Source organism: Vombatus ursinus, unplaced genomic scaffold (assembly GCF_900497805.2).
Source record: "Vombatus ursinus unplaced genomic scaffold, bare-nosed wombat genome assembly UNPS02007284.1, whole genome shotgun sequence".
Classification (NCBI taxonomy): Eukaryota; Metazoa; Chordata; class Mammalia; order Diprotodontia; family Vombatidae; genus Vombatus; species Vombatus ursinus.
Window position 1 is genome coordinate 19,789,997 of NW_020947062.1, and position 24,426 is coordinate 19,814,422.

General features: G+C 38.3%; 1 long non-coding RNA gene across 1 annotated transcript in view; it reads right to left on the reverse strand.

Annotated features, from left to right (window-relative positions):
- The window catches only part of LOC114033589, a 34,413-nt gene extending 10,551 nt beyond the window's left edge, over nucleotides 1-23,862 (reverse strand). Inside the window, exons 1-2 of the long non-coding RNA XR_003567997.1 lie at nucleotides 22,944-23,862; nucleotides 6,148-6,293 (exon numbers count right to left, since the gene is read on the reverse strand). This is a non-coding gene — a long non-coding RNA (uncharacterized LOC114033589). The remainder of the gene's footprint in view (nucleotides 1-6,147; nucleotides 6,294-22,943) is intronic.
- Between the last annotated feature and the right edge of the window lie 564 nt (nucleotides 23,863-24,426).

A 24,426-nucleotide genomic window follows, 5' to 3' on the forward strand; every position in this document is an offset into this window, starting at 1 on the left:
CCATGGATTCAACTCTTACCTCTCTAAAGATAATTAATTACATGTATACACATATGTGTATGATTCCTCTACATACATATATTATTTATTTTTAAAGTTTTATTGATATATCTTTTTACATTGCAGACATTTACAGATTATCTTCACTTCATGGGAGATTTCTTATAACAAGGTAAAACAATTAAACAAAAACAATGATATAGTGACCTCCTTTGGAAGACTATACTACATTCTACATCTGTATTCAACTCCACTTCCTCATTTTAAATTCCCATTTTAAAAAGTTAATTAAAGAAATCTATTTTCTTCCCATCCCTCTCCATTGAAAAAAAGAAAGAAAAGAAAAACAAATTCTTTGTAACAAATACATATTTATGTATGTGTATATATGTATTATGTATATGTGTGTATACATATATGTATATATTATATGTAATACATATATATCATCAAACAAAACACATTTTCTCCTTGACTACACACTAAAATACATATGTCTTATTCTGCAGCCTAAATCTATCATCTTTCTGTTAGGTAGTGACATACTATGGTATGTCTTATCATTAGTTGTCCACTGGAATCATGAATGGTCATTTTTTGGTCATAGTTCTTACAGCTTTCAAAGGCATTGGTCTTCAAAGTGTTCTATTGTGGAAATTGTTCTTTTGGTTCTGTTCATTTCATTCTTAGTCAGTTTATAAAAGCACTCAAAAGTGTCCCTTTTTATAATATTGAGGTTACAGTGTAAATTGTTCTTCTGCTTACTTCTTAATTACTCTGCTTACTTCACTTTGCATCAGTTCATACAATTCTTATGTTTCAAAGAAATCTGAGAATAGTTTCTAATAATATCGCTTATTTCTTCTTCATTTGCTGTGACTTCTTTTTCATTTTTCATATTGGTGACTTGTTTTTCCTCTTTGTTCTTTTTAATCAAATTAACTAATGATTTATTTATTTTATTGATTTTTAAAAACTACTTGTAGTTTTATTTATTAATAACTTTTTTCATTTTCAATTCTGTTAATTTCTTTGATTTTTTCTGAATTTCTAATTTTGTGTTTAAATGAGGTTTAAAATTTTTTGTTTTTCTAGTATTTTCAGTTGCATACCTAACTAATTGATCTATTCTTTCTCCTTTTTTTTTGTTAATAAAAGTGTTTAGTCCCCTCAGGACTGCTTTGACTACATCCCCAAAATGTTGGTATATTGTCTCATTGTTTTCATGATCTTTACTGAAATTATTTATCGTTTCTATAATTTGCTCTTCAACCCACCAATTCTTTGGAATTAAGGAATTTCTTTTGAAATTGATTTTCAGTATTTTAATAGTCCTTTATTTACCATAATTTTTCTTGCATTGTGATTAAGAAGGGCTGTGTATTAATATTTCTGCCTTTATACTTTTGCATGTGAGGTTTTTATAATCTAACACATGATCAACTTTTGGCAAAGTGTAATTATAGTTGAGAAATATGTATACTCCTTTCCATTTTTATTTAATAATCGCTAGATGTCTATTAAAGGCAGCTACGTGGCACAGTGGATAAAGTGCTGTATCTGGAGTCAGGAGGACTTGAGTTCAAATACAGCCTCAGACACTTACTAGCTGTGTGACCTTAGGCAAGTCTCTTAACCTCTGTTTCCATTAGTTTCTGAAGAAGAAAATGGTATCCAGTATCTTTGCCAAGAAAACTCCACTGGGGTCATGAAGAGATGGACACACACAAAAAAGAAAGAAATGTGACATCTATCATATCTGTTTTTTAAAAATTCTACTAAGGTCCTTGATTTGTTGTTGTTCTTAGATTTATCTAAGACTGATAGGAATAAATTGAGTTCCCTCACTATTGTAGTTTTGCTGTTTATTTCTCCTTGTAATTCATTTAGCTTTTCCTTTAAAGTATTTCAAAGCTATGGTATTCAATGCATATATTTTACACATTACAATCAATTCATTTTACATGTTACTTCTCAGCAACACGTAACTTCTCTTTTTAATTAAATTTATTTGTGGGGTTGTATCTTATCTGAGATCAAAATTGCTATACCTGATTTTATGTATCTGTGTGTGTGTTCAGCTGAGGCATTATAGATTTTGCTCCCACCCCTTATTTTAATTGTGTCTTTATGTTTCAGATGTGTTTCTTGTAAACAATATATCATTAGATTTGGATTTCTAATCCATTCTGCTAACCTTTTATTTTTTGGATTTATTTTATGGATGAATTCATGCCTTTCACATTCACAATTTCCTTTCATCATATTCTCCTATACTCTTTAGTCCATGTTTATTTCAAGTTGCTACTCTTTCCTGTCAACTTTCTCTTCACTATCCCCTATTCAAATTTAGAGTTTGTTTTACTATGACTAATCTCTCCCTCTTGTGCTCTTCTTCTCCCTCTTCATATTCCTGTCTGTATCCCTATTGAGTTACACATATTTCTACATCAAACATGTGTGTGTGTGTGTGTGTGTGTGTATTCTGCCTTCTTTTGAGCTGTCTAGATGAAAGCAAAGTTCAGGTGATACTTCCCCCACTCCTTCCATTTTTGTGTGCAGTTCTATTTGAGCAATCTGATTATGTGTATCAATGTGTTCCCCCATTCCTCCCAATATATACTTTTCCCACCCCCTTTTCTTTTTTTCTTACAACATCTTCAAAACATAGCAAAACTATTTATAGATCTTCAGTTTCAATTGATTGCTTTTATGACCCCTTGTGAAATTAGAGTTCTAACAGAACCCTTTTAACATTCAGTCTCTATTAGAATTTAAATAGTTCATCCTTTAAAAGTTCATTCTGATTGTTCATTTTTTACTTCCTTTTAAATTTTTATTTTTACTTCCATATTTGTATCCAACTCCAATCTTTTCATCAGAAATGTTTGAAAATCTCTATTTCATAGAAGATCCATTTTTCCACCTTGTAAGATTATACTTACTTTTTCTGAGTATGTTATTTTTGGTTGTAGACCTTTATATTTTGCCATTTGGAGTCTCACATTCCACATTCTTTGCTTTATAGGGATAGTTGCTAAATCTTTTGTGATCCTGATTATGGTCCCTCAATATTTGAACAAATTCTGTGGGCTCCCTATCACCTCCAGGATCAAAAATAAAATCTGTTTAGCATTCAAAGCCCTTCACAACTTCGTCTCCCCTATAATTTCAGTCTTCTTACACCTTACATCCCATCACATATTTTACAATCCAGTGAATTAGATTGCTTATTGCTCCTCAAACAAGACACTCCATCTCCCTGCTTTACTCAGTTTACCAGCCACCCTCTATGCATGGAATGCTCACTCTCTCCTCATCTCTGCCTTCTAAACTCCCTGGATTCCTTCAAGTCCCACCTAAAATTCCAACTTCTACAGGAAGCCTTTCTACATTCCCTCTTAATTCCAGTGCCTTTCCTCTGTTAATAATTTCCAATTTATCTTGTACATAGCTTGTTTGTACAGAGGAATTTGCATGTTCTCACCCTCATTAGATTGTGAGCTCCTCAAGAGAAGGGGCTATCTTTTACTTTCTTTGTATCCCTAGCACTTAGCACAATGCCTGATACATAGCAGGAACTCAACAAATGTTAGTTGACTAACTGGTTTGTTTGTGTCCCTTTTTGAATTTCCTTCAGTTCTCTTCTGTTTCTTTTTAATGATCAATTGACACTATCGACACAATTGATAAAAGACACTTTCTTTTCTTTTTTCTTTTTAACATTATTACAATTAACCACAACTACTCCCTCCTCACCCATAAAACAGCAAGAAAAGCTCTCCTTTGGGCATGTTCTGTGCTACCTCACCTAATTCCAACTGATCATGTGTGCAAGATTTGGAGTGCTTTGGGGGTGATGGAGCAATCCTTTATTGGACATAGAGCAGAAAGATCTAATGACTCAACAAGTCTTTAAAAGGCAAGTGACTCCTTATATAAGGCAGCTAGAGTTGGAGGTAAGGGGAGGCAAATTACTCTAGGTGAGTTTGAGTCACAGCCTCTGGTTGACATTTCTGTTGTGCTCTCCCCCCTCCCCCAATCCCAAGTCCATTTGATCTGGAGATGGGCAAAGAGTTAAGATATTCCAGTTCCTCAGTCAATGATGTACTTCAGAAAAAGTCCCTGGCAACTATTCCTGTACTCTTGGAGAAGATGGCTATTGGCCAGAAAATTAAGACAATTCCCAGTCTGGCTCCAGAAGACATCTAGCCATAAAGAAATAGTGCAGGTGGAAGCCTCATCACTTTTTTCTTGAGTATACAGAGAAGAGCAACCAGGATGCTGAAGGACCTTGAGTCTATGTTGTATGAAAGAGTCTATTTTGAAGTAACTTGAATTTTTAGCCAAGAGAAAAATCAGGGAGGGAGGACCTGGTATTGCAGGGTTATCATTCGGAATAGGAATTAGACTTCTTCTGTTTGGCTCCTGAGGATAGAACTAGGAAAATTGGATGAAAGTTTCACATAATAAAATTCAGGAAATCTGGTAAGGAAAGAAAGAAGGAAGGAAGGAGGGAGGGAAAGAAGGAAAGAAGAAAGGGAAGAAGGAAGAAAGGGGAAGATGTTTCAACAATTAAGAAAGAAAATACTCTATCAAACTCTTATTATGAGACAAGTAAAATTCTAATAGCTAGCATATAAATCAGGGAAGTACAAAGCTCTTTGCTTCTTGTTTTAAGGGAACTATAGACCAAAATCACTAATGAATATTAATATAAAAATAGTAAATAAAATCTGAGCATGGCTAAAGCAATATTTTTGCTATAGCAACATTTTAAAAATGTTACTATGACCAAGTTTGATTGATACTAGGATCAAAAGGATGGTTCAACATTAGGGGGAGGGGTGGAATAACATAATTAATTACCATAAAGAGAGGCAACATGGAGAGGTGTATAGATAGATGATCTTGTAGTCAAGAAAATTTGAATTCAAGTTCCACCTCTGACACATACTGACTGTGACTATGGGCAATTCACATAGTGTCTCCATGCATTCCAAAAACTCTCTAAGACTATAAATTGCATAATAGTTGTTATCTTGCCTTGGTAGAAGGGATTTCTAATCTGGCAGTTCACTACATCAGTAAAAGCACAGGCTCAGACCAAATCACAATAAAACAAAAATACCCAAAACCCAGTGGAAGAGGTACGACTTATATCATAAGATCCTACAAGTCTCCCATGTCAGACAGAAAAAAAAAGTGACTGAATTTGCATTAGATGTGTTTCTTCCATTAAAAATGAAACCCCATCTGTTACAGCACAAGAATGCTTAAGGGCACTAAATAATCAGTTTAAAAATATGGAGAGTTCTAAGTACTTTTACTTTAAGTTCCTAACTACAGCTCAAAAGGAAGGTGAAAAAGTTTACAATTGCATACAAAGTTTAGAAAAGTTACCACCTAATGAAGTGGTGAACAACTCTCTTGGAAGCATAATTGGCTTGCTTTGATGCTCAGGGGAACCTTAAATGATAAATTGTTGTTACCTCAACCACGGCTGCCTTTGAGAAGCAAGTACACTCTCTCCCAGTTACTCATAACAAATAAGAATCAACCAGGATACAAGAAGAAAGAAAAGGCAGTAACAAGAAAAATGGGAAGAAATTAAAGTTAGTTAAATGGGTCAGGTCCTCATTCCCAATGATACTAATGCTTGGACTGGTAGCAAGAAACCATTCAAGGCCAGGAATCAATAGTTAATCTCTATAATTGAACCAAGGGCATGAGTGTGTGTGTGGGGGGGGGGGGTTCTTACTAGGCTTTTGTATGGATGATCTAAACATTTGTCAGCTGAGTGCAACTAAAAAGATATCCAAATCATATATGCCAGAAACCACAGTTTGATGGACAGTTTTTCAGAAGCTGATGAAGAATTGCTGAATGTATCTTAGAGCACAGGTCTATGGGTAAGATTGTGCAGCCCAGCCAGAGTGTGACAGTTGACAGGGATGGGGAGGAGAAAACTCTAGAGGGAGCCTATTATGGATTAGGGATTTGTTTTCTCTGCTGTTATTTCATCAGGTTAATTCTGTTAGAATTCTTGATATCAGACTGTGGAGACAACTGAAATTGTTATCTCTTGTGCATAATTCCTATTTTGGAGAGGTTTGAGAGATTTTGCACATTGGAGAAAATACTTACTCTTTCACCTTGCTGGTCAAAAGACCTGGAAGCCTCTCCCCTCAATCTTTATTGCCAGTCTTTTGATCTTAGCCTAGAGAAATGGATCCAGGAAGAAAGGTGGGTCACTGTCCAAGGTAGGTCTTGTTCATAGTCTCTTCCTTCTTCTTCAGAAAGAAAAAGGCGTGAATAAGTTAAGCAAAATTCCAGACTACACAATAAGTCTTCAAAAATCAACAGCATATATATATACTCTAAGAGGCAACAATAGAGAATCCTCATTCCAAATAACTACAAAATGCATAAAGTAGTTGGAGATAAATCTACAAAAACACACAACATACTTGCATAGATTCAATTACAAAGTGCTCCTTAAAGAAATAAAGAACTGAATTAGCTGGAGGAATACTCAGTGCTCACAGCTAGGTCATGCCAATATAATAGAAATGACAAACAACCTAAGTTAATTTATAATTTTAATATTATTCCAATCAAACTATAATATTTGTACATAAATAATATTTAGAAAACATTTAGCACCATGCCTTACACAGTAGGCATTGAATGAATGTTTATTCCCTCCCACTTTTCCTTCAAAAGGACACTTTACAAAGCTCAAGAAAATAATAACAAAATTCATTTGGAGAAACAAAAGATGAAGAAGATGCAGAGAAATAATGAAAAGAGGTGGGGATGAAGGGGGAGTAGTACTTCCAGATCTCAAACTATATTATAAAGTAATAGTCAACATAACCAAATAGTACTGATTTTAAAACAGAGAGGTAAATCAATGGAATGGACTAAACAGAAACAGAAACAAGGAAAGAAAACCAGAAATAGTGTAAGTCAATAACCCAATGTCTGACAAATCTGAAAACATAAATGGTTTAGGAAAGAATTCCCTATTTGATAAGAGCTTCTGGGAAAACTAGAAATCACTCTGGCAGAAAATAGGCTTTTGGCAAGATCTTATGCCCTATTCCATAATAAATTCCAAATAAATAAATGACATTAATGTTACAAATTATATCATGAGAAAATTAAAAATGAACTAGTTCATATACTTTTCAGAGTTATGGGTAGGAGACATTCCTAATCAAACAAATTTGTTGTTGTTCAGTTGTGTCAGAATCTTTGTGACCCCTTTTGGGGTTTTTTTTGGCAAAGATACTGGAGTGGTTTGCCATTTCCTTTACAATACATTTTGCAATTGAGGAAACTGAGGTAAACAGGGTTAAATGACTTGCCCAGGGTAACACAGCTAGTAAGTGTCTGAAGCTGTATTTGAATTCAGATGAGTTTTCCTGACTCTAGGCTAGGTGCTCTATTCACTGCACTGCCTAGCTGCTCTTAATCAAACAAAAGATTGAGGAAATTTCAAAAGATAATATAGATAATATAATAAGATAAGATAGATAACTTTGATTACATGAAATTAAAGAACTTCTGCATAAACAGAATTAATGCAGTGAAGATAAGAAGAGAAGTGGTCAAATGGGGGGAAAATCTTGGTATCACATTTACCAGATAAGGATTTTGTAACCAAGATATATAGATAAGTAACAGATATATATATATATATATATATACACACATCTATCACATTTTCTACCTATATATGTACACACATGTGTGTGTATATATGTGTATATATATATATATATATATATATACACATGTATATTGCCCGATAGATAAATGGTCAAAGCATATGAACAAATATTTCTCAAAAGAAGAATTATAAACTATTAACAGTCATATGTGGCTCCAAATCACTAAAAATAAGAGAAATGCAAATCAAAACAATTCTGAGGTTTCACCTCACCCCCAGAAATTGACAAAGATGATAAAATTTGGCAATAGTCAATGTTGGAGGGTTTGTGAGAAGTCAAGAAAGCAGTATACCAAATAACGACCAAAATGAACACGGAAAGAACAATAACAAAACAATAAAAAAAGTAATAATGTTGCAAAGTTACAAAGAACAAGCATGGATACAAACGGGAGTTTGGAGAACGAGGCCAGAGGGGGTGGTATTTATGGAACCTTTCCTTCTGTTAAGGGCCTCTGTCATCAATGTTTGGTAGTGGGGTGGTTATTAAAAGAGTGTAATCAAGAGAACAATATACACAATGGCTACAATAATGTAAATGTAAGCAACACTAAAATGCTGCCAAAATATTACTTGCAAGGATTCTCGTAGTTTCAGAATGTTGCATATAGTGTCAAATAGAGACATAGTCACTTTGTAGGTTGGATTTTGCTTAGATTTTTCTCTCTTGAAGGGAGAATTCAGTGGGGTGGGGTTATCTTGGGAAATGAGCCAGATGACACAGTCAAACCAACCTTATTAGTGTTTCTCCTATTCTTGGAATGAATTCCCTCCTCATTTTTCCCTCTTCAAATTCTTAGCTTCCTTTAAAGCTGAGATCAGATGCTCCTATATGAGAGCTTCCCTGATTTCCTTCCTTTCCCTCCCTGCCCAATTCTCCAGCTTCTAGTGCCTCCCTTAAGAAATTATCTTGTACCTAGGAGGCAGCTAGGTGGTAGAATGCATAGAACAATGGAATCAGGAAAACCTGAGTTCAAATCCAGCCTCTGACATTTACTAGTGTTGTGACCCCGGACAAGTCATTTAACCTCTGCCTCAATTTTCTCATCTGCAAAATGAGGATAATAATAGCACCTACTTCCTAGGGTGGTTGTGAAGATCAAATGAGATCCAATATGTGAAGTGCTATGTAAACATTAAAGTCCTAGATAAATAGCTGCTGTTACCAATGAATGCTAGAATGAATGTAAAGTTCACTATATACAAATTTACTATGCGTGAGTATCATGTATAGTATATTATAGTATATTATAAGATATATAGTACATTATAGTATATTGTAAGATGTACAGTAGGTAAGTGTATTTTGTGTTATCATTGTATACGTATCTACTATAATTTGGAAGATTGTTAGAAGAAATGTATCAAATGATGGGAAAGATGTGTGTCCGTATAAGAATGAAGAATATATAGAAGAAAGAGGATACAAGGAGAAAACAGTTGCAACCAGATGAGGGGGAAAAGGCTGGTGGTTTGGTTTGATTTTGTTTTTTAACCTTTATCTTGCACCAAGAAAGCAGCACTGGAAGGGCGGAGAACTCTAAAGAGACTTGCCTGGTCTTATGAACTGATCGACTGCGTTACCACACTGAACCATGAAAGATAGTAATAAGAAAGGGAGAAAGCAGATAAGAAGAGAAAAGAAGGGAGGAAGAGAAGAAAAGAAAGAGGAGAGGAATGAGAAATGTCACCTCCTTTCTTCTTTCAAGCAATAGAGAGAATAAGACTCAGACAATATTTGTGGGAAAGAGTCTAAGTGACTCTGAGGATTCATATACATCTGTGGGACTAAGAGTTGCTGATTCAAGTATTCAACCCACTTGACTCATTTCTAAATGAAGCATCGCTACTAGGTAAGTTATTCCCTTGCTGTAGAACATAGCATCTCCACTCCTAGGTTGATCCCGTGTTGGGCAGGGTAAAGCAGATCATTCTTCAGGACTTCACTGGTACATTGAACTCAGCTGACAAACTCTGGCACGGGCTCCTGTCACTGAACCTCTGCTTTTCTGACCTTTCAAAGTCACATAAGGTTCTGTATTAAAAGAAGAAGCCCAAACAGGAGGCAGTCCCATCCCAGACACTGGCTTGCCTAGGGGGTAATGAGTTCACAGGTCAGAGAGAAGGACACTCCCACTAGCTCTCCCAAGCTCACCAAGTCATCCTTATGCCTTGTGGCCAGCCAGCCACAAACTCAGCAGGTGAGTTTCTCTATTGAAGTCTTTTGTATGCACTTCAGTTCTGGTTCAACAGTTGGTTTCCTGGGTGATAAGCTACTAGCTTAAAGTGTGAGAAATCTCCTTAAGTATACAGGTACCCTTCTTGTCATTATATAGCACCAACAACAACACCAAAGGCTGACAACTGCCACTTTCCAGTAAGGAAATCCAGTCTGGCTGGGATAGTGGGACTCCTTGAGACAGAGACAGAAGGCAGTATGGACCATCTAAGTCAAACTACCTCAACCATTACCTTCCCATATGGAGACTTCCCAAGACCCTGAGCCCAAGAGCCAGGAATAAAAGTATCACACACATACACTCACACACACACACACAACACTGGCCCTGCTTCCAAACTGGCCCCCACAACCATTATCAAGGGGAGCAACCCCTGTGGAAGAAGGGACCGTCATCCTACCATCCTCAACACCAACTGCCAACCAACTATGGGCAAGCCCAAGAACCCTGAGGTCAGCAGCAACAGCCTGCCCTGGACTCCCACTCCTGCTTACAGTCTGGCTCCCAAATCCATCAGAGAAGCAACTCTTTTGGAAATGTAATTGAGCAATTTCCTCTGTAAGTATTGCAGGCCCTGACTTCTCAACTGAAGTCCCAGAAAAGAAAGTTCTTACCTCCAAAGTCCTTGGCACTGTCAAATGATTTATGAGTAGCTTTATTAATGGAAATGGCATTAAAGAAAATGCTTTATCATCAGCTTGGCAGCTGCACTGAAAGGACCACCAGGCCTTTCATTTGACTTGCAGCTGAAACTTCCTCCATTTGGTGAGTCTCCCTCTGTTAGAATGTGAGGTCCTTGAAAGTAGGAACTGCCTTATTTTTCAGTTTGTATCCATAGCAATTAGCACAGTACTTAGTAAGTATTTAATACATTTTTTTAAATTCATCCACTCATCTATCCATTCATTTGGCTTGCACCTGGAATGGTCTTCCTCCTCATCTCCACTAATCAAAATCCTTCTCTTCCTTCAAGGTTTACATAAGGTGTCACCTACTCCATGAATCCTTCACTGATATCCCCAGATGAAAGTGATCTTTTCCTCTTCGATTTTTATAGACCACTTTGTTTGGCTTTCCTTCTGACAACTTCCTTCCCCACCCCCACCCCCACCCCATGCCATAAGTCACTCTTTATGTTAGAGAAGCATTGAATAGTAGGAAGAGTGCTGGACCCATGATGCTTAGTAGCTGTGTGGCCATGGGCAAATCATTCGATTTTCTTATCTAGAAAACGAGGATAATATTACCCATAGTAGTATACTAGAGCATCTATAGTACTTACTTTGCAAGTTTGTTGTGAAGATAGTAAGATAATACGTGAAAAGTGCTTTACAAATTTTAAAATGCTGCATGCATGTCTTAGTTCTTATTATTATACTCATCTGTGTATGTCTTTTATTCCATGCAAGTAGTCTATGAGGTCCTTGAGTGCAGGGATTATGTTGTTTTTCCTTTTTGTTTCCTTAAGCACCAAGCCCAGCGCACTACATCCACAGTAGATACTTAGTATATATTAATGGAATTGAATTGAGAAGACCAAAGTGACTTTAGTTCTGTTCCTTTTGTGAAATGTCCACCCCTAATTCTGGTCAGAAGAATGGTACACCTCACTCCTCTTCCTGCCTGTATTTTATTTGGGTTACTACATACCATAATGTTAGGATGGTTACTACTAATATGGATACTACATGCTGTAATGTCAATATAGACAACATACATACGAGGAGCAGCTAGGTGATGCATTGGATAGTATGTTGGGCCTAAAGTCAGGAAGACTCTTCTTCCTGAGTTCAAATCTGGCCTCAGACACTCACTAGCTGTGACCCTTGGCAAGTCCCTTAACCGTGTTTGCTTCAGTGTCCTCATCTGTAAAATGAGCTGGAGAAGGAAATGGCAAACCACTTCACTATCTTTGCCAAGAAAATCCCAAATGAGATCAGGAGGAGCTGGGCATGACTGAACAACAAAAGTATGTATATTAGGCAAACCATTGTGTCAGTATGGAAACTACTGGAGATACTGAGGATTCTAGGCTTCCTGAGACATTATTTGTTGTTGCTGTTGTTGTTGAGTTTTTTCAGCTGTGTCCAGCTCTTCATGACCCCATTTGGGGTATTCTTGGCAATAATACTAGATTGGTTAGCTTAGGATGTTGACTGATGGGTTGGTATGCTGAGGGGCAGATTTGGGGAAGGTCAGAACTATCCCTCCTAATATCACCTCATAGACTGCGGATGGCCCCAAACATTTCTGCTTTCCTTAGAATCCCTGAATCTTAGGCTCAGAAAAGATATGGATTAATTCCTAGATACCAGTTTCAACACAGGATTGCCATGATAGAACTGTTAACATGCCAGGTTATACACTATTCTCTTACTGACAAATGAATGTGAGTCATATCTCTCTAAATGGATTCCTTGAGGGTAAAGGAAAATATGATCTCATCTCCTTTGTTTCCCCTCTATCATCCAGCACAGAACTGGTGACCCAATTAAACCCATGAAAGAACTGTGGAAAGACTGAGGCTATCAACCGGCATAGTGGCTACAGCACCAGACTCGGAGTCAGGGAGACTGGGATCTCTGATACTAACTGCGACCTTGGACAATTCACTTATCCTGTCTGTGGCTTCGTTTACTCTCGTATAAAATGAGGAGATTAGACTTGATGGCCTCAGAAGTCTCTCTCAGCTCTGAATTCATGATCCCATAAACTTGTTGGGCCTGACTTTGCTCACATGAATGTGGTCCATCTTTGGCCCCACCTTCAAGGGGCACTGACTTGAGTAACTTGGGATTCAAGTACCTGTCCTGCTGATCAGGGTGGATTTACCCAGTATTGTCCAAGTAGCAAGAGTTATTCCTTAAAATTTGTATGAGATTATGAGAAGACTCTGGGATAGAAGATATGAGGGAAAAGTTGATGATGATGGCTGAGAGAACAGCCAAAGGGTTGGCATGGCATGAAGGACAGTGATGACCAGAAGGAGAAAGTTGCCAGATTAAGGACAGTTGCAAGTAGGCACTAGAGACATATGCCAGTCATTTATAGCCTCTAGGACGGTAAGAGAGATTTGCTTGTATCAGCAATATCTGACTGTTCCTCCCTCTTACCCACCCACTTCTGAAGGAATGATTCTCCAGGGTTCTTCCATCCCTTAGAGAAAAGTCTTTTATGTTCTTTCTGACAGTCAGTCAAAGTAGCCCAGGAATGCTAGCTTTTTTGTTTCTTATCTATTACTTTTTATTTAGATTTTATTGACCTATCATAAAATATACTTGAGCAATGATTCTGACTCTTTAGATCATTATTATTTGAAACTTGGGGAAGGATTATAGAGAGATGCTTTTCCTACCAGAGGCAGAAGCATCTTTGGTTCGGATGACCTGAGTCTGAGGGATGAACTATAAAGAGAAGAAAAATGGAAGGACTGGTGATGGACTTGCACAAGCCTTGAAAAAATACCTCAAACCTTTGGATTTATTCCTTTTATCATGAGAGCATCAAAACATCTTGAGAAGAGAATACTCCCGCTGTTTAAATGACAGGCTTAGGGCTTTTCTGAAAGTGTTTAAAAAATGTTAATCTCTGGAGGAAAGGTGGGGAGAGGAAAGAGCTATATGTGTGTTTGTTGGCCTAACAGAGAAGGTTCCAACAGAGCATGTGCGATTCGCCTAGCAGCATCACCATAACAACCCAGCAACCTATCAGTGCTCTTTTATGAGCTTCCCCCCAGGGGGTTAGATATAAAATGAGGGGATTGGACTACATGGATTTTAGGTTCCCTTCAAGCTCTCAAACTACACTCCCATGATCTTATGATCCTATGAACTAATATTCCTAGGGTTGCATTACGGCTAGAGCACCTCCCATGCAGTCGGTGCTATCTTATAGCTACTCACTTTACCTCTGAAGCTGTTCTTTGTTGCTTCTCTAATGAGCCACCAAAATGTGCTTGAGCCGCTGCTGGGGTTGCTTCCCCAAAGGGAATAGTCACTTTTGTGAGAGCCCAAACATTTCTAAGGTGTAACCAACACATTTTTAGCTTTTAAGTTGATCAGGCTCACAGCTGCACCCAAATGCACACAAAAGGGCCCATTGATTGTTAAAAAATAAAAATCTTTTTTTTTTTTTCAACTTCATTACCAACCCTAACAAGAAGTTCCTTAGGTCCTTCTGATATTTAGGTTAGGTGAGTAGGGCAAGGGACACCAGATGAAAAATGTCATCCCACGTGGATTAAGCTTTAACAAACTTTATTGCTACCCACAAGGGAAGGAGGGATACTTCTGGCAGGGAGTCTCAGAGTGCAGCCTCCATGACCACAGTGGGCAAGGGTTGGGGTATCAATATCCAGTCAAAAGCCCAGAACAGCTCGGAGTCCAACTTTATGTGTCATTTCAAACAAAGAACCAGTATGATCATGGGAGACTGCCTTGTTATCTACAGGACTGGTAAAACAAGAGCATTTTCTAAATTACCTAACAATGAAGGAGGAATGAGGAACAGGGAAATAGGAATGGGGAATAGGGAAGTGGGAAACTCTAATGGTACCATCAGGAAATGATACCATTCCCAGAAAGAGGCTCAAATGGAATTAATGACCAGTCCCTCGGTTTATTAGCCTTGGCATACTAGCTGCCTGGGAATGGGCGGGACAGGGGAGTATAGGACATTGAGATCTTACCAATCAAATCAATTTTCACTGGTTGACAAATCACCTCCTCCCTACCCCAGCACTTCATCAGTTCTCTAGTCCAGAGCATAGATAAAACAGGTAGAGAAGGAATTAGTGAGCTGGAGCATTGTAATACACAGTGGATTATGATCAGGATTATAGATATTCCTATCACGCAGAGGGCCAAGGTTTAGAAGATACTTCAGATCCACTTATGAGGTGTTCTTGGAGCTGGGTGACAGATCCAGGTGTTGTTAAAGTTAGCAACTGTTACATCATCGTGGTTGGCTGCTCAAATGATGTACCTGGGGAAAACTACAAAAAAAAAAAAAAGAATTCTCATAAAAAGCATGAGCACCTTCATGGTGATAGCTGGGTCTTGTTGCCTCTACTACATAGGTGATGGCAAGGTCAAAGGCCAAGTAGCAAATCAGATCAATAGGAACAGGGCAAATGTAGTCAATTGGTTCCCATTCAGTGCTACCTGCGGCGGGGGGGGGGGGGGGGGGGGGGGAGGGGGCAAAGAGCACAAAGGGTGTAATCCAGAGTTTAGGATCCTTCTTTCTGCCAGCCCACATCATCCCTTCTAGTCACTAGTAATCACATTAGTGATCTAGTCAGTTCCTTTCTAACAGCTTATAGGTGCACTGTATCCTGTTCCCTAGTCTCCTGGCCCACTATCTCAGCTAGGACCCATTTATCACTAACTGATGGTTTCTACCCAATGGCTCCCCCAGTCTCCCCTGGGCCCCCCACTATTTCTATGATTCCTGTTTGTACTAGTTGTATAATCCCAGTAGGATCCCCGGGCTGTAAATTGCTCTCCTAGAGAATATAAGTGGGACCCTGGCAGGGTGAATATAAAAAGATGGTTAGTCTACTAGCCAGATTATTAGCACATAGATCAGCAAGGATCAATGCAGAAAACATGGTATCAACTCCACCCTAACTGGTGGGACCTGCAGAGGAGATTGTACACCTTCCTGCTGGATGTGGTTTGGATGGGAAAAGAAGGATGAGTCAGGATGTACCACTTCTGTGTTGTGTTACACACAAATATTTGCAACCTCTTGGTTCCATTCCCTCCACCCCCTGATAATGGGTCAGTTAACATTTGAGATAATGGAGACTTGCTCTAGTTGAGGATGGGGGTACTCAAAGAATAAACTGCCTGATCTACTCAGGCTTAAAGGGATTCCTATTATTATTGAAGCATAGAGTTTGTTTCTAGAGCCTATTTCATTGTTCCACAACACATACTGCTGGAGGATGATATAAGTGTGGAAGACCCATCTTATATCCTTATTTGGGGCCCACTGCTGAGTCTTGGGGTCAGTAAATGGAGTTATATTATCACCATTATCATCAAGATTGCCAAAGAGAAGGCAAATATTCTTTTAAAGGGCTGAGATGGTACATAGCCCTTGCATCAGTGCGGATGACAGAGGTAGCTACCTTGTACTCTATGTAGATATCTACTACTTTCAAGATATATCACAGACTTCAGTGCCACAGAAAAGGACCAATATAATCCACTTCCCAAGATCTGGCCAGTTTTACTTCATGAGGGATCTTCTCTAGGGTTCCCCTTTCTACAAGATAATGGAGTTAGTAAAAAATAGAACTTGGCTTCATTTCCTTGGCTTCCTCTTGGGTGAAGTGGGACCTCTCTGGTATCCTGCATTTTGGAATCATCCTCAATCTTGCATAGTGTGGCCATTTCCATGGCCAGTTTGGGCAAGGATTCTTTGTGTTGCTGAGGCAGTGTGTCAGTCATGGAAATGATCAGCCAAGTCATTCCATTTGGATTCCTTAGGGCAGATATATGATAAACGTATAATTGTTAGTTTTTTTTTTTTAGTTTAGCTGCTATGCAAGCCTACACAGATGTCTGTCATTCTAGGTTATACTTGATTTTCCTATTATTCTCCTGCCACTAACTGGACCAAACAACTAGCCATGGTCCAAGAGTCAATAAACATATCCTTTTGAGTGCTCATTTCAAGGGCAAGTTATACTGCTTATAACTCTGCTAATTGGGCTGACTAACCATTACCATTTTTTAGGTGGGGGTGAGACAATTGGGGTTAAGTGACTTGCCTAAGGTCACACAGGTAGTAAGTGTCAAGTGTCTGGTCTGAGACTGGATTTGAATTCAGGTCCTCCTGACTCCAAGGCCAGTGCTCTACCCACTGCACTACCTCATTGCCTGACCATTACCAAGAGTAGTGTGAATCTCACCTTTCAGAATCTTGATCAATACTATACTACACTGGACGACCTTCTTTAATGAAAGAAGTGTAGTAAATTTCAGACCTCTGTATCACTAAACCAGACCTATATCCTCTGGAAGACCAAACAGACAAGGGCCCCACGTCACTAGGGGTATAGGCAATGAGTTAGCTTTGAGCACATCTTCTCCAATGGCTTAGTTGGTCACCAACTCATGCAACTTACTCACCTTGCTGGGCCCAGGCTTTGCTCAGCTTTTTTATTTTTATTTTTTTTTGGTGAAGCAACTGGGGTTAAGTGATTTGTCCAGAGTCACACAGCTAGTGAGTATTATGTGTCTGAGGCCAAATTTGAACTCAGGACCTCCTGACTCTAGGGCCGGTGCTCTATCCACTGTGCCACTTATGTGCCCCATTTGCTCAGCTTTGAAAGTGCCATTTCCACTTTACAATTGATGCCTCCTGCATTCATCTCACTTGATGGGATCTGGTCTCAGTCAAAACCCACTGAAGTATGGTAATTTCACATTTTATTGTGATGGGAACATCCCTATCAGATGATCAAGGCCTAGTAGCAGGCTAATAATTGCTTCTCAAAGGGTTGCGTATTTAATCATTGTCCCTACTGGGTCCAGAAGTCTAGAGTTTCTGGATTTCATCTGCATCTTTCTGTCGTAGATTCTAGTCTGCTGCCACTGGAGTAATTGATACTTGGAGCTCTGTGACATCAGTAGGTGATAGGGGCTTGTTGGTTGGCTCATTGGGCAACTTCTGATATACTTTGTTGCTCTAGTCCCCTCTCAAACTGGGTGACGTATTGAGTCACTGCATGGAAGGGCCTCATAATGATCCCTAGATGTGGGATGTGCTGACATCTGTAGTCAAAGAGTTCAATCAAGTCGTGAGCCACTTACTTGGTTATTGGGGACTTCAGTGTCAGAAGTTTAGTCCTGACCTCAGTGATGTGCCTCCAGGACTCTGCTTGTTGTGTCTCTAGGAACTTGACCCATTGGGAAATCCTTAAATCTTTTTATTTTATTTTATTTTATTTTTTTATTAATTTTTTTTGATTTATCAATAATCACTTCCATATGCTTTTGAGTTTAAAATTTTTCTCCCCCTTCCTCTCCACCACCCTCCCCAAGATGGTACACAATCAGATATAGGCTATACATTTACATTCATATTAAACATATTTTCACATTAGTGATGTTGTAAGTAGAAATTAAAATCAATAGGAGGAACCATCACAAAGAGGAAACAAAACTCAACAGAAGAGAAAAAAAATAACAATTCAGCTTCCATAGTTCTTTCTTTGGGTATGGATAGCATTTTCCATCACAAGGCCTCTGGAGATGTCTTAGATCCTTGTATTGCCAGGAAGGGTTAAGTTTATCAATATTAGTCATCACACAACATGGCTGATATTGTGTACAATGTTCTCTTGGTTCTGCTCACTTCACTCAGCGTCAGACCATACAAGTCTTTCCAGGTTTTTCTGAAGTCAGCCTGATCATCATTTCTTATAGCACAATAGTATTTCATCACATTCATATACCAACATTCATATACCACAACTTGCTCAGCCATTCCCCAATTGATAGGCATCCTCTCAATTTCCAATTCTTTGCCACCACAAAAAAGAGCTGCTAGGAATATTTTTGTACATGTAGGTCCTTTTCCCATTTGTGTGATCTCTTTGGGATATAGCCCCAGAAGTGCTATTGCTGGGTCAAAGGGTATGCACATTTTTATAGCCCTTTGGGCATAGTTTCAAATTGCTCTCCAAAATGGTTGGATCATTTGAGAACTCCACCAACAATGCATTAGTGTTCCAATTTTCCCACATTTCCAACAATTTTCCCACTCCAACATTTATCATTTTCCTGTTTTGTCATGTTGGCCATTCTGATAGGTGTGATGTGGTACCTCAGAGTTTGAAAATCCTTAAATCTCGTCCAGGCTAACTGCCCATACATCTTGTTCCATTTGGGCCCACAGGGCAGGCAGGAGTGCAGTCACTTTTCTCTCAGTTGATCTGACTATAATAATATCATCAATATAGTAGAAGACTCTAATGTCAGAGTCAAACTGGAGATTTGGCCACTGTCCATCTTACTCAGTGATGGCAGATGGCCGGGCTACTAATATATCCTTGGGGAAGGGTAGTAAAGGTATATTGCATTCTCTGCCAAGTAAAAACACTTCTGGGCTTGGGTCTCCTCTCTTAGGAGAATAGAAAAGAAAACAATGGCAAGGTCTACTCCACCAGTGTATTCTATTCACTGTGCGTGGCTACCAGAGTTTCACTCACAGTCACCATGTTTGCTACGACAGGGGCAACTGTGTCCACAACAGGCATCAGCTTTTGATAGTCTATAGTCAGTGACCAAGTACCATTGGTTTTATTCATTGGCCACATGGGCTGGTAGATGGTCCAGGAGTATGACTCCAGAATGCAATAGTTATTGTATTAATGCAGTGATCTCTCTCTCCCCATCTGGAATTCTATATTGCTATTGTTGGATCACATTGGTTGGAAAGGACAACTGGAGGAAGGGTAGGTCATAAACTGCTACCCACTCCACAATTAGTTCAAGGAGATGGGCAGTAGTAGTATACTATGACCAGCTGGCATAATAGTCTGCCCATTTAAGGTGATTCAGCAAGTCTATGCCTATGATACATTCTTCAGTGGGGGTTGCCACTGCAATACATTTTACAGGCTGGAAAATGTGCAATTATGGTAGTCTCTTAGGACCTGGACCAAAGTCACTGAGGGGAATTCTCTTATCCCTTAAAAGTGAGCATCCTGACATTGCAGAGTCCAAGAGACCAAGAAAATTTTTAGTTCTCTCATTTGGCCATTCAGTTGTCATTTGAGCATATGGCCTGTGATCCCCTGGGGAAGTAGCTAGCTTGGGGACCATGTCCCACCTTTATTCCTATTTATCCAATTTGAAGGGTTTGAGGTTAGGATAAATGGCAGACATCTGGTGCATGTATTCTTTCCCTGCCTGGGAGGTAGATGGAAACAACAAGGTTGGAGTCTGGGGTTTGTAGTCTCACAAAACAAAAATCCTCAAGCTAAACATGACAAAACAGCAAAATGATAAATGTTGGAGAAGATATGGGAAAATTGGAACACTAATACATTGTTGGTAGACTTGTGAACTGATCCAACCATTCTGGAGAGCAATTTGGTACTATGCCCAAAGGACTATAAAACTGTGCATACCTTTTGACCCAGCAATACCACTTCTAGGTCTGTAAGAGATCATAAAAATGGGAAAAGAACCTACATGTACAAAAATATTTTTAACAGCTCTTTTTGTGGTGGCCAAGAATTGGAAATTGGGGGATGCTCATCAAGGGAATGACTGAACAAGTTGTGATATATGAATGTAATGGAATACTATTGTTCCATAAGAAATGATAAGCAGGTGGACTTCAGAAAAACCTGGAAGACTTATGTGAACTGATGCTGAGTGAAGTGAGCAGAATCAGGAGAACATTGTACACAGTAATAGCAACGTTGTGCAATGACTAACTTTGATAGACTTACCTCATCTTAGTAATGCAAGAAGAGCTGTCATTCACAGTTGTTCATCATATAGTATTGCTGTTACTGTGTACAATGTTCACCTGGTTCTGCTAACTTAACTTTGCATCAGTCCATGTAAATCTTTCCAGTTTTTCTGAAATCAGTCTGTTCATCATTTCTTATAGCACAATTGTATTCCATTACAATCATACACGACAACTTGTTCAGACATTCCCCAATTGATGGGCATCCCTTCAATTTCTAATTCTTTGTCACCACAAAAAGAACTATCCTAAATATTTTTGTACAAATAAATCCTTTCCCCTTTTTTAAAAGCTCTCTTGGGGCAGTTAGGTGGCACAGTGGATAGAGCACCAGCCCTGGAGTCAGGAGGACCTGAGTTCAAATCCGGCCTCAGACACATAATACTTATTAGCTGTGTGACCATGGGCAAGTCACTTAACCCCATAGACTAGCCAAAAAACAAAAAAACAAAAAAAAAGCTCTCTTTAGGATACAGACCCAGTAATGGTATTACTAGATCAAAGGGTATGTATAGTTTAATAGCTCTTTAGGTATAGCTCCAAATTGCTCTCCAGAATGGTTGGATCTGTTCTCAACTCCACCAACAATGTATTATTGTCCCAATTTTCCCATATCCCCTCCAACATTTATTATTTTCCTTTGCTGTCATATTAACCAATCTGATAGGTATGAGGCGGTAACTTGGAGTTGTTTTAATTTGCATTTCTATAATCAATACTGATTTAGAGCATTTTTTTCATGTGATTATAGATAGCTTTGATTTCTTCTTCTGGAAACTGCCTGCTCATATCCCTTAACAATTTATCAATTGGGAAATGACTTGTATTCTTATAATTTTGGCTCAGTTCTCTATATGTTTAAGAAATGAGGCCTTCATCAGAGACACTGGCTGTAAAAATTGTTTCCCAACTTTCTGCTTTCTTTCTAATATTAGTTGCATTGTTTCTATTTGTGCAAGAAATTTTAAATGTAATATAATCAAAATTATCCATTTTACATGGATTAGTAATGCTCTCTTTCTCTTATTTGGTCATAAATTCTTCCCTTCCCCATAGATCTGACAGGTAAATTATTCCTTGCTCTCCTAATTTGCTTATTTGATATGATATGATATATACATTTTACGTCTAAATCATGTACCCATTTTGACCTTATCTAGGTAGTTGGTGTAAGATGGTGGTTTTTACCTAGTTTCTGCCATACTTTTTTCCAGTTTTCCCAGTAGATTTGTCAAATAGGGAGTTCTTGTCCCAAAAGCTGGGGTCTTTGGGTTTATCAAATACTAGATTACTGTGGCTATTTAGTGTACCTTGCATACCTACATCTATTCTACTGATCCATCACTCCATTATCAGGTTGGGTATGTTGAGAAGTTGTCTGTCACATTATGGCAGAAGCAGCATACCTCTCCATTGGTGATGTCAGGTCTACAAATAACTTTCTTGGCACTCTTCAGCTTGGACTTGTCACTATTATCACCACTTGCTACCACTTGCTTCTTCTTTTTCCAACTATTGTTTTGTGATTTCTCTCCTCACAGCATGACTGGATCCATAACATCATCTCTAGGATTTTAAGTATCTGTTTCCTCCTGACTGGGTCCTCTCTTCACATAAGAGTTTTTAATCCATAATTTTGCTTTGAATGATTATTTTCCCTTTTTCCTTCAATCTCCTGAAACTAACCAAGAATTTTTTCTGCTTCTTCAGCTCCTTTTAATTTTTCTGTTTTGGCCTTGAAGTCTTTCTTCCATTTTCCCAAATGGAAGTGCCTTACAAAACTTTATAGCCTTGACTATATAAATGTGAACTGGTATTATTCAGTGAACACTCCATTCTCCCTAATAATCTGGAAAGTAAACAGATCTTCTTTTCTAGGAGAAAGACTAGGTTATTACACTTTAAGCAATGATCCTGACACTAATTGATTGTGACAGAAAGTCACAAAACAAGCACACAATGAAGGGCAATGCAAAATCTCCTTGCCTTCTCTACTTGTTGGATGTGAAGCTTTCAGCTTTTTTGGTCAGACCTTGTGGAAACTGAGTATACAATTTCTTCCCTGATGCATTTCAACATCAGTGCAAATCTACCTGTCTCTTGGTCTCTGCTTCCTCAGGGGAATCCCATACTTTTTCAACCTTAATGCAACTAAAATAACTGAGTGGTTTCAGAGGGAAAGTGGAGGAAGTTTCTTAAGGCTTTTGCCCACATTTTCTATGGATATCAGAACAGAGTTACAAGGACTAGTTCTGGGACCTTGAGGGTGATTAAGTTCCATGAAAATTATGAAGAATTAGGTTATGTTTCTGTTAAAAGGAGCAAATATGGTGCTTGTATTATGTTCTACACAGCATCATCTTGAAGCACTTGACCAGAATCTCTCTCCCTCACACTTATCTCTAGGATATACTCCTATGTCTCCAGAAAAATTCTTCAACAAGATAAATGAGGGAAAAAAGACTCACTAATGGCCTGTGAATTTTCATATGGAAGTACTCAGAAAGTCCACTCCAATTTTCAATTTATCTCTGTTGGGTACGAAGGTGGTTCAGGTCTGTGGTGTCTCTGTGGAAAGCATAGACATATATTCGGCTCTTGAGATACAAGGTAAAATACTCAGTTCCTTCTCCCAACCCCCTGAAACTTATATTTTGAATTTGCTCCTTCATTTCTCCAGAGGCACTTCAGTATGATATTGACATTTCTTTGGTCCTCCTCTTCCCCATTCTGTTCTTTAAGAATCATTTTCTAGCTATAGACCCACAAGAAAAATGGCAAGAACTTGAGTTTTGTATCTTGGGATTTGGCTGGTTTTATTTAGGTTTGTTGAAGCTATTAACTCTTTATGGTACATCCAGGAAGGAACTCAAACATCCTTGGCAGCAGGATGGGGCCTCTAAACTGATTGTCTCATCCCACTCTCCTGGGGGAAAAAATGTGCAGTGTCTGTTACTGAATTTGGGACAAACTTCCTGGAGCTGAAAGCCTTAAAATAGCCCAGTCATTGTTTCTCCCCATGAAGCGGGTTCTATATTGGGATCATTTGGAGAAGTGTGGAAAACCAAAGAAAACCTAATCTATGCCACTCTGTCTTTCAGAACAATAACATTAATTAAAAGTCAATTCCTTGGATATTTCATCTCACTAACAAAGTGTGCAAGCTCTCTGTGGGATCAAGAATTATCCTTTCAAGGCAGTTGTTTGCACTTTAAAATGTTATTGGAGTCTAAGCATCCTACAATTTTGACAATGCACTTTTTCACAATTTCTGCATCATTAAATAGCTTCCCCTTTCCCCCAAGTATATAAGTTACTTTATAAGTTGCTTCAGTGGCATTATTTCCAGGTCTTATTGCTCCTTGAAAGAATTGTCTTTGCTTTTGCTTTTCATCTGTTAATTTCTGCAATAATAACCTTTCATCTCTCTCTCTCTAATTTTAAATATTTGTGATTCTTATGAGTGTTATAATGCTGATGAGCATTGAATTTCTTTAATGTCCATGTTGCAGTGTCACAAAGCAAGAAAATCATCTTTTAAAAATCTTTAGCAGACAAAAACAACAAAAAATTTTTTTAAAATCTTTAGCAGGAACAAGATAATATTGCAATTCCCAACCCTCAATAAAATTTTTTGGTTTTCTTCAAGAAAAAAAGAATTATCCTTTTAAGTGTTCAGACATTACATCCTTCTCAAGTACAGGGCTTGAAGTAAGACAAATTAGATGAGTCAATAAGTAATCTTGTGAACTAAGATGGAGATACATGGATTCTCATCCCAGTTTGGTCGCTCACTTATTCTGTGACCTACAGCAAGTCATATCCTTTCTGTGAGCCTCAAGCTCCCCATCTGTAAAATAAAAGGATTGGATGAGATTACTAAAGCCCCTTTCAGTTTATCAATTTAACCACTCTATAGCATTTAAAAATAAGGCTTTGAATGCCCACTAT